The sequence below is a fragment of the Anopheles nili genome, chromosome 2 (assembly GCF_943737925.1).
Source record: "Anopheles nili chromosome 2, idAnoNiliSN_F5_01, whole genome shotgun sequence".
Taxonomy (NCBI): domain Eukaryota; kingdom Metazoa; phylum Arthropoda; class Insecta; order Diptera; family Culicidae; genus Anopheles; species Anopheles nili.
The window spans coordinates 17893587-17904860 of NC_071291.1; positions in this window are offsets into that span (position 1 = coordinate 17893587).

Below are 11274 nucleotides of genomic sequence, written 5' to 3' on the forward strand. Positions count from 1 at the left end.
CATCACCCGGGGCGGTTTGGGGGTGGCTTGGAAACAACAGGAAGATTGATTGGTTCGGGAAAAAGCAACTCAATATGGAAATGAAATGGATAAAGTGTTACTCGGACGTGGAGAGGTGGCGTGGGGTTTCCCACCGCCCCACCGCCCTCCCCCCCGTTCCCCTTGGGTGTGGTTTGTGGACGGTCCATTTCCTTTCCCATTTTCCAACGTGCGAAAACGGGGGTGGCCGAGCATAAATTAGACGGCGCAAAATAAAGTGATCCTCGTCGCACTTGTGAATCCACCCGTCGTCCTTTCCACGGATAGTTGTGTGCACGAGCTGTGGCACGGTGATGAATTACGGGTGAAAAGCCGCATTTTAATTTAACTTACAGCGCCCCCTGAGCACGCGAGACCCCTGCCAGGAGGGCCAGGAGCAGAAAGGATGCTGCGCGCAAGCATGTGTTAATTTTGACAGATAAATTGGTGCTGGCCGAAAACGGGCCATGGCAAACAAGGGGAACAGGATTTTAACGATGCGCAAATTGAGTTGAACTCGTCCGCACGAGGATGCCAGTTTTTCACGGCAGCATCCGGTTTTTTTTTCTGTTGTTGTTCCAGGGTTAATCCGAGCTGACTCGCTCGGGGGCCAGTCCTGACCAGTTGCGTGCATTTGATGCTTGTTCTTTTTTTTGCGCCCAAAATCTGTTGTGCTTGACACTGTGAGGTGTCCGGGGCCATGCCCTCGCCGAACGCAGCAGGAACGAGTTCCATCCCCCAATTCACCCGTTCCATGTGAAGTGAAGTGGCCATTTTAAGGCACGCAAACCCTCTTTTTTAAAGCCACGTGGAGCAAATCCGTTTTGGCATGTTTCGAGACAATTTGACCCTCCGCGATCCTCTGCCGGTGGGATAATGATGTCGCTTTGACGACGCGAACCAAATAATGAACACACCCAAGCTGGCCGGTGAAAGGATGCAATTTCTACGACCGTCCTTTTCGCTCCAAAAACCGGAACGATGCACCGGATTCTGGAGTGGTGCAACCGTCAGCCGGAGTCGCCACAATAATGGTCGTTCCGGTGAAGGCTCCTTCTAGTCACACATACACACACACACACACACGCACACCCGCACACGAAGGGTGGTTGATCAAAGCCAACATGAGGTAGGTTGAGTCGAGTGCAAGGAATGTGAACGCGAGAAGCGCGAAGGCGAACGGGAGGACAGAAATGAATTCAATTTGGTGGACGCGTCCCCATCTGTTCAATTATGATTGCACTCATGACGTTCGGGAGGAGGAGGAGGAGGAGGAGGAGGAGGTGTAGGGTGGGAGGGAGAGGGGGCGGACGTCTCGTGTTGCACTCGCCCTGGAGTGGAGTTGGGCCGCCTCCACATCGACCAACAAAGCAGGGAAAAACTCGCAAAACGACGCTACGGCCACAGGACGAATGCAGGACGACGCGCACGGTTGTGCACACGGTTCAAATTGCTTCCGAGAACACCGGGAAAACTCTCACACACACACGGCAGCACAAGGGCCCCCTTGGTGGACAGTGTAGCAGGGTTGGAATCGGCCACCAGCCCACATCGGGGTTTGGTTGGTGGTAGAATTTTCTTTCAAAGCGTGCACTTCCATCTTCAAAACCCTCCATCCATCGTCAGAAGCAGGTCGTCTGCACACCGGTGTTGGAGAAAAGAGGGTTTTTTGCTTTCTTCTCTTTCGGTTATTAACGCACGTCTTGGGGGGGATGCAAAACCTCCGCCCGTACGGCGACACTAAGGACACTAAGGTTGAACCAAACAGGACGAGCCTATTTCATCCTTCAACGATGCATCCTCTCTTGAATGTGTGGTTGGTTTTGTTTTTTGACCACAAAGCCACACCACAATTGCCCACAGTTATTCGTCCACAGGAGCCGGGGCCAGGAGCCCGGGTTCGAGTGCAACTCGAAGGCGCTCCCCCGACGCGACGTGTCCTGACGTGGACGACCACGTTTGAAAGGCGTTTGACACGGACGTACCGTTGCTGCGCGTTCAACCATACGTCGATCCAACAGCGCTTTTTCCACTCGAATAACTGGCGGGCCCCCAACCCGCATCATGGCCGGGACGTTGCAGCGATGGACATGCACATAATTTACGCCCGAGCGTACTTCAAACCCCGTGCATCATATCAAGTGTCGCATGTCCCTGCTGGTGGTGGGCGGTGGCTTGAACCGGAAAGCGGAACCCCTTTTTGCACTGGCACCGGGGCGAGCTGTCGAAACTCGGGGACACTCATCATCCTGGTCGCTGGTCGCTGGTTCGGTGAAGGATGTTTGAATTATGCATCCGGAAAGGGGTCGGTCGGGAAAATCCACCCCCCTTTTTTTGGGTGGTCCACGCCATGCATGCAATGGGCGCGCAATCTCGGTGCCCGCAACCAGAGCTCATGCCTTAAATAAAAACCAGTTGGGGAGCGTGGGATTGCGGCCAAAAAGGATAACAGGAAAAGTAAAAGGAAAAAAACAGGACGCTTCGATTACCGTGCGATTGCTTTACGAGGTGACGAATGGAGGGCTTTTTTCTCCCCTCTTGCAACGTAGTAGGCAGGTAGCGTAACTGAAACGCCATCATTCGACATTTTCATGGCACACTGAGGTTTATCCCTGCACCAAGTAGGCATATCGGGCTCAAGGGTCTCGAATGTGACGTTCCTAGCGGGATGACCCCAACCATTCGGGGTTCCCAAAAACACACACACGTTATACACGGGGGGGCATTCTTTGCCCATTCCGGAATGTGGACGATTTTGGTCGTGTGTGTGCGGGTGACCAACTGGCGACGCCATTAGCAAAAACCCAACCCGACCGCCATATTTATCTGCAGATTATTCACCCGGGCGTGGAGTTGGGCCGGTTCTGGTTGCACGCAGCTGCGCCCTAACCGTGGGGGAGGTGGCCGGTCACAACGACACAAAAACGACGCCTGAGAATGGTTCCCGTGAGGCCGAGGCCGACAAAACCCCTTTTCGCTACGGAAATCAGATAGCCTTTGCTGGGCAGCGGTCCGAGGAATGCGACCCTTTTTCGCTTCGACGGGGAGGTGGGGGTCGAGTGGTTAGGACCAAAAAGGGTTCAAGGCGTTTTCTGCTGGCCGGTCGGCTGGCATGGTGGCATGGCGCGCTTATGTACGAACATGGCCGTTCCCTTCGAAAGGGCTGCTCGCTCGTTGCAGGGAAAAGAAGAATTTTCGGCAAGCGCAAAAGCAAACCCACCGGGCGGGTGGGTGGATGGGTGGGTGGGATGTAATATTCATGTATATTTAAAAGCGTCCGACCGACCAACCGGCCAGCCCTTTACGGATGTGGTCGGGTTTGGCCCTTGGCTGTCGTACGGTTGCGATCGGACAAGCGCACCCGTTTTCGAGGGACACGCTCATCCCTTCGGTGCCATTGGGTGGGAGAGGATGACAGTAGGGGGGGGGGGGGGGGTGGAGTGGCGGTACATGAAGGGAAAAGTTACTGTTTTCCACCACCGGAACCCACCCCCACCCCCCACCCTCCACCGTGGGTCTTTTTCCAGTGCTCGCGCGAGTGGGGTGGCAAAGTTTGGGCGCGTTTTCCTCGTGCGGGAAAAGTTTGCCTTTCCGTTGGGCCGCGCCCACTGGTTCGGGTCCCTGTGGCGCACCCAGCGCACCATGTGTGGTGCCGGACGGAAAAACGCCGGGTTGCCGGTTTTTGCCACCATCGTTCGGAAGTCGCCCCGGCCAAAGATCATCCGCCCTGGAACCGAGGTGGGAGTTTTCCTCGAGAATCGGGACCATGGATTCTTTCTCCCTTTCTTTTTGGGAAAACCATCCTCAAGCCCAGAAGGGAGGGAGGTAGCTAAGGTCGGTGGGACGATATGAATTAGGCCAGTCCGTGGTGGGTGTCCGTGGAGTTGGCCCTTTTCTCCCCGGTGCGGGAAAATAACTCATTAAGATATTTTCCTACGGAACACAAACTCTGTCCAGGGCAGCCGCGCGCGCACTTACACGAAACCTTGCCGCATGTGGATGTGTGGGTGGGAGTAGCGGGAGGATCCGAAAAGAATGGACGAAGACGAAGTTTTACTGGCGAGAGCAAACCCACACACACACACACACACACACACACACACACACCCAGCAACAAGGTCCTTTTTGGGGTGAAAGGATGCTGTTCCGTGCGCGGAACACTTTCCGTTCGGCCAGCGGAACTTCCTTGATTTGTTGTGTGCTCTTGGCTTTGATTACATTATTGTGTGGCGTTGTGTCTCGAGGTTGCGCCCTCTTTGGTGGGAGCTATTTTTCAGTGTACTCCAATAAATTTGCGCCTAGTTTTGGGTGCGAAACTCGGAGTGCACTTACTTCCATCGAATCGAAGGTTACAACGCATAAGGCTACCAAAAATCGGGACTTTAGTCACACAGTTTAGGGTTCGCTTGAAAGTAATTCTAAAGCCCCGTTGTATGACCTTGCATTTTTTATGATTAATTCGAGAGACCTCTCCCCACCACGGACCGAAGAAACTCACCCAGGAAGTGTCCTTGCGGTGACAGACTGATTGACGAAGCGATTTCGGACCAACGAGTTGACGGATCTACCTCTTGACGGGGTGTGTTTTGCGCCCCGATTGTTTTACGCCTTTTCGAACCCCCGCCCCAGAAATGAATTCAAACCCCGGAGCGTAGCCTTTGTCCCTGAATGTTATCAACCGATCGGTGGCACACACATCCTTGGCCGTGTTTCTGGGCCTAACGTTCGATTCAATTCAACCATCCCGTATCCCGGGGTGACGGCGATGGTTTTCCATGGCCTGCTATACGTTTTCCCCACAAGCGCGCGCGTGTGTGTGTGTGTTTGTGTGCGCTGGTGTCAGTGCGGCTGACAACGGGCAGTCGATCCTGCCGGTTGGTTGGTCCTTGCGTCGCTTATCGTGATGGTTTTGTCCGTGACCGTGTCCCAAAAAACGACACCAAAAGTGAGATAGGATTCGGAACCCGGGACGCACTCTGTTTCGCCCAACCGAGCCGGGAGCGACCGAAAAAAGGGACCACCAGCACCGGCGGAAAAAGAGGGAAAAACGGGTCCCGTTCCCTGCTCGCCGGCATCGGATCGTAAAATGTCCGCACGCAAAACCCATATCAATTCGTGAAAAATTTTAATCGACCCTCGTCCCTCGTCTGACCTTTTGTCTCAGCGGCCAGAGGCAGAACATGCGACTGGCCCTTTGGTCCCTCTTTTAGCACATGTGGCTAAAAATATGCCTCGGGTCTGGGAGCTGAGGGTTGGGGGTTGGGGGGGGAATTTCCCGGACAGCAAGAGTGAAATAAATTGGCCACCGGAGCGAGAGTGACACGCGTTCGAGCGCGTTTAAATGTCCACCAAAGGAGCAAAAACGGACAGCAACACGAACCGAGACACATGACACATTTGCAGCACGATTGTAGCGTGTGTTTTCCAATTTTCCAAGCACTAAGTCTCCCACACCAGGCGTCGGTGCTCAACCACCCACACACACACGCAAGCAAACCCCAAAACGGCGCCATTATTCGCCGCCGGTTCGCACTCATTGGCGCAGAAACAAGCGACCAGTGTCGCGTCTGGTCGCGAAATCGCCATTAGCCCATTAGCAAAGAGGGCCGAGTCCTTGCGCGGCGCATGGCGGCCTACCCAAAACCACCCACCCACCCATGGCGTCGAAGGGCGTGTGTATGTGTGCGCGCGCGTTGTCGTGGCCCAAAAAAGGGGGTTAAAGCGCCGTGAAAGGCGTTATGTTTTGATTTATGCCTTCCCGAGCAGGAACGCTAGTGGGTTTGGGCGTGCATTTGTGCACCCCCGCTTTCACCACCCCAAGTGGGCCGAGATTTGGCATCGCCCACCCACACACACACCCACTCACAAAGACACACAAAGGCACACTGTCATAGCTTTGCATAGCGGGTGAATGGTGCATTTTCCGAGCGTGGAGATTTTAATTACTCCCGACTCGCTCGCCTCGTCCGGTGTGTCCAGAAGCACCGCTCCACCGGTCGTGGGTGGTATCCTTTTCCTCCTTCTCCTCCTTCTCCTCCTCTTCCTCCTCCTTTCCTTCTTTTTATTCCCCCGACCCAGCCCAGTTCCGGCGGGTCGAGTTCCGCCAGGGCCGTCGTTGCCGAAAATGTCGATTTCCCGGCAAATTTCCAGCACCGGAGCCATCCCCGGGCCGCCTAATTGCACACCCCGGGAAAGAAAATGGTGAGCTTGGATTGGGTGGGCGGTGGGAACGTCGGATTGCATTCGACATTCGGTTGCATGCGCAGGTCTGCCGGTGGTGGTCTTGCGCGGGCTTCGGAAATTAAAAATTACATGTGCGGGTGCTGCGGGCGCTGACGATTCAATTTTCCGAACCGCGCGCGCGTAATGAATCTACGCCCCTGCTTTTTCCACCGGGGGGCAAAATTTCGATTACACGCGGTTCCCATTCCGGTGGTGGTCGCGTGGGAGGTACATCGAAAATCGAACGGATCGAATGGGTTTCCATCCCCTTTCCGGGTGAGACCGTTGCAATGGGGCGTTGGGTGGCAACGGTCATGGAAACGGAACGAAAATGCAGATTGCATGCATGTTTTACACGTCCCAGTTCCCGGGTTGTGCAGCTTCTGGCACATGTCCTGGCAAACAACAAACTCCGTTTCGGTGCTTCAATCGTCCCTGTACGATGTCGAACGGCAAAGTTTCGGGTTTGGGGTTTGTTCTCCCTTTTTTTCCACATCGTTTTTGTTACAATTCTCCCCGCCATCCATTAATTGGTTAACATTTAAACTGGCTCGAGTTTGATTTGTCATCGAGGCTGAGATCGTGTCGACAAGCGATCGTATTTGTGACAAATGACGTAAATGACAGCGTCTTGTTTTCGTTTCGACTGAGCAGATCGAATGTAAACATGTCCTTTAAAAGGAACATTACGGAACGTTCGTTTCGAATTAATTGCGAGCGACGAATGATTTTAGCCGTACGCGTGTGTTTGGTGATCTCTTCTTTTTTCCACCCTTATTTTCCCGCGAGCTGATGTCGTGAAAAATTACCCGCCATTTTGTGTTTGCGGCCCGGGGCGCAAAAGGATTCCCAGAATCCACCCCCAGCTACACTAATTCGGGCTTTGATGTGTGCCGAGCTCTGAATGGTCATTGTGTGCCCGTTGCGCCATCCGGCCATTGTTTCGAAACGGGTTCTGTCAGAGCACTTCGAGCGCTTCCCTTTTTGCCGGTTGGCGATTCAACCCCCACACGAAACCGCAACACTATCGGCTAATGAATGTGTGTTTCGGTTGAAACTGCGGGGGTTTTCTTTGTGTTCCCCGGTTTCGCTCAACAGCACCGAAGCGCTGCCGGGTTAACCTCAGCGCCCCACGGGATTCTTTTACACGCGCGCACCCATTCAAAGTGCGGCATTTTTGCCAGCTTCTCTTCCAGGCGGGATGGTGAAAAAAGCGAGGCTTTAATTAGCAATGATGAGCCAGCAAAGGTGCAGCCGAGCGCATGCGGAACGCATATGTGGGTGGTATGAATTTTTCATCCCGCAAGCCACGCGAGATGCGCGATGCGGCACGAAAAAAAAAAAACACCGTGAAAGGGTGACGTTTTTCTTTTGCGGGGCATTGGCGCGACCCATCCATAAAGGATCGAGTGGGTGGTACGTTTTTTTTTGTTTGTTGTTGTGCCAGAAAGATGTATAAAGAAGCACCGGCAAGCATGCACTAATTCATTAGTGGAAAGCCTCTTTCAGCGGGTGAAAAGAAAAGAACCCCCACACCTGGCCGGTGGAGGATGTAAAGCCATTTCGATGGCGAGATGGTTCACCTGCGTGGGTCCCGACGTTGCCATCGGCAAGAGTCCACAGCCCTTAAGACGACAGACGAACAGGAACCAGAAACAGGACATCGGTGGGACGGCAATTCGCACATGTGCTGACGCAGGGCGAAGATTTAATGCAAATTGGGGTTCGGCCTTTCGGTTGTGGCATCGACATTTTCCTTGTGGTTTTGTCGCGAATCCCACCCACACTCACTGTCTCCGAGAGAGGGAGGAAGCACACACACACACACGCAGCCGATCGGTACCGGAGGGCACCATCTGTTTTCAATTAATTAAGCAACTCTGTCGAACATGTTTACAGCAATTTGTGCTGGATAATGCCTTTCCGACAATCGAACGCAAACCCCGCGTCCCAGTCGGGTGGAGCTCAATCGGTGGAAAAGCGGGCATTCAGTTCGTGGAGTGGGTGGGGATGTACATCCCTCGAGGAAAAGCCATCGTATGGAGCCGGAGCCGCGGTCGGTCGGTGGGAAAAGTTTCGGAAAACTTATGCCACTCGTATGCCACTCGTACCGTAGGTGTCTCGTCCTGTTCGGAAAGGAAGCGGCCCTCACGAGAGCGGCGATCGATGGAAATGGGAAAGCAAGTTGCAGCAATGCTGGAGTCCAGCTGAGGGTGGTTTTAATTTTTAATTATTACCCGATCGTGGGTCCCTTTTGGAGGCACTTTTTCGCTGAGTCGATCTCGAGATCGCAGCGCAGCCACAAAACGACACATCGCTCGAAGAAAAAACAAACGTCTCTATTTAATTGTCTTTCTCCAGAGGCTTGAAACATCGCCCCACAATTCCCGGCCGGGGACGGCTTCTTTTCATTCGTGTGGAAAGAAAACCAAAACCCTCACCGGTCCCCCATTGACCAGGGGGTGAACGGTTTTCCCGAAGCCACCCTCAGAAAAGATGCAATAACGCTGCACAAAATCCACCCGAGCCCGACTTATGGCATTGTTCGATCGGGGCTTCCACCCACTGCCATGGGTGGCTGGCGGTTACAATAACGAGTCCGCCTCCACCACCACTGTGCTCACGGGCACCGCAACCAAATGAAGGTATACAAATTTACAAATAAAACATATTATTAACGTCGAATACATGCGATTCCGCGACGCACTCGAGCGGACTCTCGTCTTGTAACGACGACCGTTCCGAAAGCGAGCGTAAGGATCCGATCGGATCTCGCCGGGAAATGGGATGGGTTGGGGGTGGTTTAGAGAAAATCCCGTGCGTTCGCTCTGCTTCCGGATTCTCTCGACCGGAATTGCAAAACCCCTGGTCCCCGTTTCGACCGGCTGCCGGTGCCAGAAGTGGGCACCTTTTCCCACCGCCGTGATCGGTGGAAAACCTCGACGACGACGACGACGACGACGAGGACGAACTTATCATCGTCATCATTGTTGTCGCCCTTCTAGTCGTCCTCGTCGTCCTCGTCCTCGTCGTTGTCGTCGTGGAGAAGTCCGCCTTTTGCCGCGTTTTAGGGAAAACGCGCTGACGACATCTCGTAGTCATCATCTTTCGCCCAATGCTTCACTCCCGGCTATTGTGTTCGTATGCATCCTTGGGCCGCGAGCCGGACGGAACCGTTCGGGGTCCTTTCGCTAGCTACCCGCGTGAGACCCGGTGGGTTGGGTTGTCGTTATTGTTGCTGATGTCGCAGGATGCAGGACGTTCCGGGCGAAATCAGCCGAGCCAGTGCGCGAAAAATGAACCAAAACTAACAACAGCGAACCGTACAGGGTGGAAGAACACCTGCGTGCATGCTCGTCAGTGCGCCACCCCCAGCTTGTCGATATCCAGGCCTGAATGCATTTTCGGAATTCCTTTCGCAGCAATCCAGCCGTTATTTAGTAGCCTCATTGTGCGGCTTCCCCAGGTCGTCCTCGACGGTTGGATAATGATGCCTGGGTGGTTGCTTGCTTTTTTTTCCTCTTTCTCTCGGGCCCTTCCAATACTCAGGATTTTCATGCTTGCTTCCGGGGATGCACCAGCACTTTCTGCTTTTTTTTCTTTCGCTTCGTGCCTCTACTCTTGCTCGTCCAACCATTCACCATTTTCTGCTGGTTGGGTACGGAACGTTCCGGCCCATATCCTGCCGGCGGTATTTTATTTGTTGGGCCGTAATTTTATGTCCGGGGTCTTGGTGCAAGTGAATCCAATTATGGTGGTCCGATTTGGCCACCCTCGCTAGCTTTCCCTTTTGGGGGCTAATTGGGAGCGGGGCATGAGTACTTCCGCGATGCCAACAGGTCGTCAAATCGGGGGCTTTGGATGAGTGAATTATGTACGGTTTAACACAAAGAAGTCGCGAGGATGCAGTTCACTCGGTGGGTGTTTTAGAATGGGTCTCGAATATTGTTCGCCTGCTTGCCCGGTGTATTGAAATCATTGTGTAATTATGACTGATTTACTTGCCTCTTCTGATGGAGCTTATGAAATACTCCTGCAGCCTCCTGGACGCTTCGTTTCCTGGAGCAAATCTCGGTATTCACTAATAAAGATCCAAAAAATCACTCTAATTGCAGTCCGTCCCGTACATTTCAAAGATGAATCACGATACTAGATTGTCTTGACGAACAAGATCGATCGTCATTCGAAATATTTCTTGGGTCGACAAGTGAAGTCGACTCGCCTAGAGGCAGCTTTCTTTACACATGATCTACTGATATCGATTATCGGTTTCGGTTGGGTAATCTGATCTAAGGATATTTCGTTTCAGGATCGGTTGAAAACTCTATCGAATGAGACTTTTTGGGAAGCAGCAGTATTAGGGATATAAACCAAGGACGCAACGAAAAATGTTTGTACGCTCTTGTGAATGATGAATAAGGAGCAGAGATCAAAAAAAAAAACGCAAATAAATAGTGGAAAGAAACTCCTCATAGTTAATCGAAGCAGGTCATTGTGGTAATGTAGATGATGAGTAGAAATAAAGATCCAAAGGTGTTTTGCTTACAGGGCAGAAGAAGGCATATATCGTAGGTGATAAGATTTACATTACTACAAAGGGACCACATATGGATAGAATAGATTTATCAAAAGGTTAATTTGATAAAAAGGTTAATATGATTTAAAGTCTTATCGTTCTTGTTGTATTGCTGTCAAGAAATATCGCAAGGAATAACATAGGAAGGAATGAGCAATAGTTAATCATATTAATGATAACAGAAAGTCATAAAAAGACGTTAGGATAATCAAATCAGCAAAGCTATAAAACAAAAGTAAAATCTCCAAATCAATAATCATCGAATGAACGAAAAACAATCGAATCAAATCATGCATATCAGCTAGCTCCAAATAAATACGTTCCGACTGCCCGTAAGCAAAACGGAAGAATACCAGTTCGATAATGAACTGGCTACCTTTTCCTTGGGTCACGCTACGCAACCCGGCGTGTGCGTGTTCCTCCGCTTTAATAAATCATCCGCCGGCCATGCGATCGGT